A 7,422-nucleotide genomic window follows, 5' to 3' on the forward strand; every position below is an offset into this window, starting at 1 on the left:
CTTGCATTAGAGTAGTGTAGCATGTTACTGCTTTCCGTTAATCCTATTCTAATGCATAGCCTGTCATTGCTGCTACAGTCATTGATACCTTACCCGCAATCCTAAATGCTTAGTATAGGATGCTAGTGTTCCATCAGTGGCCCTACACTCTTGTCCGTCTGCCATGCTATACTACTGGGCTGTGATCACTTCGGGAGGTGATCACGGGCATATACTATATACTTTACACTGTTACATTACCTGTGATACTGTTCGGAGTTGGGGGTTGAAAGGACAGGTGGCTCCATCCCGGTAGAGGTGGGCCTGGGTTCCCGACGGTCCCCGACGGTTACTTTGTGGCGGAGCGACAGGGCAGGTTGAGACCACCTAGGAGACAGGTGGGCCTGGCCCTGTTTGGCGTTCGCGGATACTTAACACGCTTAACGAGATCTTGGTATTTGATCTGAGTCGGCTACGAGCCTATACGCACTAACCATCTACGCGGGAGTAGTTATGGGTATCCCGGCGTCGTGGTATCAGCCGAAGCACTTCAGACGTCAGCGACGGAGCGGCGTGCGCCGGATTGGAACGTAAGCCTGCTCTTGTATTAAGGGGGCTAGTTCTGCTTCCGGCCGCCCTCGCAACGTGCAGGTGTGCTATGGGCGATGGGCCCAGACCCCTGTGTGCTTAGGTTTAGACCGGCGTGCTGGCCTCTCTGTTTTGCCTAGGTGGGGCTGCGACGTGTTGATCTTCCGCAGTCGGGCATGACCCAGGAAAGTGTGTCCGGCCAAATGGGATCGAGCGTGTTGGGCTATGTGGTGCACCCCTGCAGGGAAGTTAATCTATTCGAATAGCCGTGATCTTCGGTAACAGGACGACTTGGAGTTGTACCTTGACCTTATGACAACTAGAACCGGATACTTAATAAAACACACCCTTCCAAGTTCCACAGACAACCCGGTGATCGCTTTTCTACAGGGCGACGAGGAGAGGATCGCCGGGTAGGATTATGCTATGCGATGCTACTGGAGATGCTACTTGGAGATGCTACTTGGAGGACTTAAATCTACTCTCATCTACATGCTGCAAGACGGAGGCTGCCAGAAGCGTAGTCTTCGACAGGATTAGCTATCCCCCTCTTATTCTGGCATTCTGCAGTTTAGTCCACCGATATGGCCCTTTACACATATACCCATGCATATGTAGTGTAGCTCCTTGCTTGCGAGTACTTTGGATGAGTACTCACGGTTGCTTTCTCCCTCTTTTCCCCTTTCCCTTCTACCTGGTTGTCGCAACCAGATGCTGGAGCCCTGGAGCCAGACGCCACCGTCGACGACGACCCCTACTACACCGGAGGTGCCTACTACTACGTGCAGGCTGACGTCAACGACCAGGAGTAGTTAGGAGGATCCCAGGCAGGAGGCATGCGCCTCTTTCGATCTGTATCCCAGTTTGTGCTAGCCATCTTATGGCAACTTGTTTAACTTATGTCTGTACTTAGATATTGTTGCTTCCGCTGACTCGTCTATGATCGAGCACTTGTATTCGAGCCCTCGAGGCCCCTGGCTTATATTATGATGCTTGTATGACTTATTTTATTTGTAGAGTTGTGTTGTGATATCTTCCCGTGAGTCCCTGATCTTGATCGTACACATTTGCGTGCATGATTAGTGTACGATTGAATCGGGGGCGTCACAGATCCCATGGTGTCGTCATGATCGGACACGGCCGTCAAAAGGAAGGAACGCGTCGGCAAGGCGGTCGGGCGCGTCCACGATGGCGTGGCCGGCGGTAGGTGCACCAACGAGTTCTGCTCGGCTCGCCCGACCATGCGCAAGCTCAAAACTCGCACGACCATGTGCACGTTCTCCGCCGCCGCCGCATCTGCCTCGTTTAGAACAGCTTGGGGGAGACAAGGAGGATTTGAGAAGGCTTCGGAGGAAGAAAGCAAGATTTACGGGATTGGTTGCCAAACCGGCTGGTTACGGGATGACTTGCTTCATTCGATAGCTGGGAGGCGGGGGGGGGTCACATAAGAAGTAAGGAAATTATGATGTGATTTTTGAATCCTTAATTACCCAAAAATTGAATTAGCACCTACCAAAAAAGCGCGAGAATTATTGCGGGATATAAAACCAAGCGGGGGATTAAAGGGAGTTACTTCGGTTTTTAGTGGGAAGGTGAAAAAACCAATGTGTAGAGTGATGGTAGGAGGTGAGGCGAAAAAAACCAGACGAAGGAGGAGGTGGGACGAAAAAAAACCCGGAACGAAGACTACCAACTGCTCCATTAGGAGAGTAGAGATTGTGACGGTTTAATAAAAGCTTCGCTGATTGTCTAAAAAAAAAGAGTGCTCCCGAGGAGGTCTCCCAAACAGCTCCATATATACAATACGATGAAGAAGGGAAAAAGAGGAAAACCCTAATTTCATTGTTGTTGCTTTAGGAAAACCTCTGTTAGTTCTTCCTCTCGCGAAAATCCCCAAATTACTTTGAGGATCTCGATTCCCCTAGCACCAAATCACCAACACCCTTCAGTGCACGTACCAAGAAGGCAAAGAAAACATGACAAGATTATTAAATTTAGCATGAACAGATCCTTCAACACAGAGTAGCATATAATCCAATCACCGAAGAGACAAAAAGACAGAGCTTAGTAGCCCTTAATGAATGAGCTAGCCCGCATCACCAAAAAAAGGGGGAAACTGTTCAAATGAGCTCACTTTTTTTACCTAGGTTGGATTTCGAAGACCATGGCGAGCTTGTTCCCGAAGGTGTCCTTCCATTACATGTGTTGTCACAGATCAATGTGGCCCTTCTGCGTCGCGCCTCCGCGTGGGCGGTGTATGATCCTTGCTAGAAAGAAAAAGTGTTAGTGTCTAATCTACAGAATCAAATAGTGAGCTACGCGAAGAATCGATGTATGTAAATTGTCTCTCGGCTTTCTCAATCAACAACTACTTGTACTTATCCTATCAATGGCTTAATTTGACAACCATAAACAACAACCATAGTTTGAGTTGAACCATCAACATGACATGGATACAAAATATAAGTCACAACACAATATACAACTAAGAAAAATAAGCTATGAGTGTATCGATTCTCCCCCTTTGGCAACAAGTACCAAAAGCTCGAATAGGATAGAATTATGTGTAAGTGCATCTAGTGCCACCCACTGGTACACGTCGGTGCTATTCAAACGGTTTTTAACCCCTTTCCGCGATGACATTTGGAACCGTCGTCAAGTGAGTGTGGGCGATAGGGGGGTCCTTCCCACGTGGATAGGCCCTCCTGGCACACATGCTGGGAAAAAATGAGCTTGTGTGCGATCGGGAGAGGCATCGAAACTCAATCGTTTCCGTTCGTATGTACATCCCACACGGTGAATCCCAGAAAAATATTTCCGTTCGTATGTATATCACACATAGTCAATCCAAGGAATACATTTCCGTTCTTATGTACATCCCACACAGTTAATCCAGGGAAAACGTTTTCGTTCGTATGTACATCCCACACAGTTTTATGTATAGGCTCGTGTGTGAAAGGTGTAACTATCACACACGCTCTGCCTTGGTTAACCGTTTGCTTTTATCAACTACATCACACACGATTTGATGAAGAAAACTGTGTGGCATTGAGCTATCCATCACAAGCGCTTTTACTGCTAGAACCGTTTGCAAAGTTTCATGACCCATTTAGCAGGTTTATTAATTTACAATTAATAATTCCAGTATTACGCAAATTCACATTTCATATCGAATAGTTGTTTACCAATTTCATAAATATATTTTAACATCACAGTACGATAGCTACCTGAAAACAACACAGTACAACATATAGCTAGTTCAACTTCATAAGAACAATATTAGAATAATATATACATTTCCCTAATCGAGATCATCTAGGAACGTCTTATCCACCCCTGCTTTCAGTTCAGTAAGAACCTGTTTTGCACTGTCCAACTGGGAAAGTGCCTCCTCCTTCGCCAACACCATCTTAGCAAAGTCTGATTTAAAAAATCTGAGCTCATTCTCCACCTTCCTCCTTTTATCCCGCATCTTCAAATATTCTTCAGCGTTGACAACACTTTCTCTAAGCCTACCTCTATTCTCTTCCTCATACATGCTCCAGAGCTTAGCTAGACACATCTTCAAAGACCGTGGCCACTCTTGATCAACCCACTCCAAGTAAGAACATTTCCGTTCATCCTATAATATTTAAAACTAGATCAGTACCAATTGTAGGGGAAATGGGTTTATAGCAACATAGAAAATCACCAATACTTATTTTGAAAAACTAAAGAAACAGGTTAATTATGACATATCTTCTCAAAAAGATCAATGTGCAAATAAATTAATTGCTACTGAGACAACAACCAAATTCTGAAATATCAGAAGCTATAATTAACTACAACAACGCTACAAGTTCTTACTCATGTACTATAAATAACAAATTGAACATTTTATGAGGAAGATAAATATAACTGCAACAACATAGCGACAGTGTTTGGATGACAACAAATTGATACTAACAGGTGTGTACATGCACAAATTTAGTAACATAGAACTAATAGCAGTAAGGCCGTCCACTATGTATGCCAAAACTGGTGTAAATACAACTATTGCTACATCTCGCACCGATGCCCTGCACTGGCGAGCCGACGATGCAGCGAAAAAAATCAGGGACCTGGACTCCGGAGCACCTAGTTGCTCCGATGCCCAGTTCCTTCGTGCCATAAAGATTTAGTATTTGACTGCTTGGCTGCTCAGATGTGTGGACTAAAGTTGGTTGCACAAACTACTAAAGCGGTGCCAAATAATTTTCTAATGGCACCGCTGATGAGATGGCAACTTTTTTAGATAGTAGGTACAAATTGTGACACTATCTTAGGATGCGTTTGGTTGAAGGTGTGGTATGAATGAGTTGGGACCGTGACAGTGCCTGAATCACATCTAACAAATGATCTTAACAACAAAAGAGGGTCTAACCTTCTTTGCACATGCCAGAAACTTTCCCCCCACTGTCCACAGATTCAAACGCAACTAGCTTCACGCATGGAGATTGATGGTGACAACGACCAGACAGATCTTCAGCCACCCCGCTCCATTCGTTGCAGCTGATGGTCCTAAGGAGCTACAAGAGGAAGAAATGACTCAAATCGACCGCCGGGTTAAAATCCTTCATTCCAAGTCATAGCCCGAGAAAGAGAAGAGAGGCATACCTGGGTGGTGAAGGAGTCGTCGTTGTCAGAGGAACCGCTAGAGAGGTCACTGAAGAAGACCATGGCAACCCCGGCGGTAGGATGCGAGACGACGAGAGCGAGGAAGCAAGCGAGGAAGAGGCTATAGCTTAGGAAGGAAGGAAGGAGGAAACAGGGGAAATGTGACTTGTGGTCGGGGAGAAAAGGGGGTGGGGAAGGGGGGGAGGGGGGACGGGGGTAGATATTTGGCGGTAGGCCAAAAATTTAGAAATGTGGAGGGAAACTTTGCGCGCGGTGCCGCCGGACACCATTCACTTTCAATGATTGTGTGCATCGCAAACGATTTTTCTGCTTTACACGCATGGGATGAGTTTGATAATTCAAATTTTGGTGAAAATTTCCCCGGGTACGTCATTGCATAATTTAACATCGCTTGCTAATATGGGCACACAAAAGAGTATACAGCACACAGACCACACTTACTGAATCGAGCAATTTTAGTAATTAAACAGAGCCAGTTGACCTAAACATTGCTCTAACAAAAGACCAGCATTAAAAACAAAGCCTAAGTGTCGTGGAATTGTCACGGCAGATGTCCTAGTATGAGGACTTAGTCGCGAGGCCAATGCATCTATGTGGTAGCTTGAGAGAGGTTGAGCGGAATCGAGAGACACAACACAAGACAAGGATTTAGACAGCTTCGGGCCCAGGGAAACATCATCCGGTAATAACCCTACATGCTGTTTGTGGCTAGATCTCATTATGCTCATGAGAGAGTCGCCGCATAAGCCGGCTCCCCCTTTGTGTCTAGCCCTAGATATTGTTTCTTGTTACTTGTCCCTCTTGGGGAGCCCCGCCCCTCCTTATATAAGTTAGAGGGGCGGGTTACATGTGGAGTCCTAGTAGGACTAGGACTAGTCTATCTTCTCTTACAAGTTAATTACAAGTCCGGGTCTTGCTTCCTCGTAAGGAAATATTTGTCATCCCTTTCCTCTTAATCCGTCCCATCATAACGTGAGCCGGCCTTCTGGGCTTTGGGCCTTGTTGTCCATCTGACCCGCCCGCCGAGTTACTAATGAGTCACCAAGATCGGGCAGGTTATCTGTGAATCGCCAAGCTCCGGGCGGGTCACCAGTGAGTCGCCAATTCCGGCCGGGTCATACCGTGGGGTATATCCCCGACATTAGCCCCCAGTTTAATTTGGATTTATCCATGTTAAACTGATCCTGTAAAATAAACACAAGAACAAACTAGATAGGTTGTGCTCCGGGTTAATTTTTTGTAAGCCGGCACCTGATCATCCTTAATTCCTTATGCACCGGGTTAAATATTCTCCTGAGCCGGGACCTGATTATCCTTAAGTCCAATTGTCATTTCCTTCATCTAGAAAATCCGGGTCAATAAGCTAGCTTCATATTCAATTTGCTGATGTTGGTTTCTCACAGAAAAATATTGTGAAGAATAATCCACTTGAGTTGGCTTCCAAGGCGCCGGCTTAATAAACATATTGGACTCAAGATTCATCTGGTGATCCGCCGGTTTAAAGATGTAGAGGCTAGCGAGCAAAATTGCCAGCTTGTAAATATTGATAACACCGGGTCATAACTGTTGCTGATGTCGGGTTAATCTCATGATGATGCCGGGTCATAAACTTTGCAGATTTCTCTGATAATAATATAATACCTGATTTGCTCAAAACTGATAATTTGAAGTTATTCGTCTCTTATATGCATATCACCTGTAGCCCCCAAGTGCCGGGTTGTCATGCTTGCAGCAACCTGGGACTTGTAATTGCCTTATGCTCATAAAGATTTCAACCAGTGTATCCCCCAAGGGCTGGGTCATTATGCAATAATGAGCAGGGACTTTGTAAATATGATCATGTAAACTTGAGCAACAACGTGTAGCCCTCAAGGGCCAGCTCAATAAGATATTACTGAGCTGGGACTTTGTATATGATTCATTGATAATACCACCAAATGATGTAATCTCCACCATGGGGCTTGAACCCACGTCCATAAGGTTAAGAGCTTTGTACTCTACCAACTGAATAATGGATCTTTCAATATAATGAATTAAGGCTTGTGTACCTTGAATTTCTGATAGGACCAATTGATAGCCCCCAAGGGCCGGCTCATTTAAAATGTGATGAGTCGGGTCTTCAATAAGTTGAGCAAAAAATGACTTAGCATTAGCCCCCAAGTGCCATGGTGCATGCTGGCAGTGACATGGGACTTGTAT

The sequence above is a fragment of the Triticum dicoccoides genome, chromosome 3A (assembly GCF_002162155.2).
Source record: "Triticum dicoccoides isolate Atlit2015 ecotype Zavitan chromosome 3A, WEW_v2.0, whole genome shotgun sequence".
Classification (NCBI taxonomy): Eukaryota; Viridiplantae; Streptophyta; class Magnoliopsida; order Poales; family Poaceae; genus Triticum; species Triticum dicoccoides.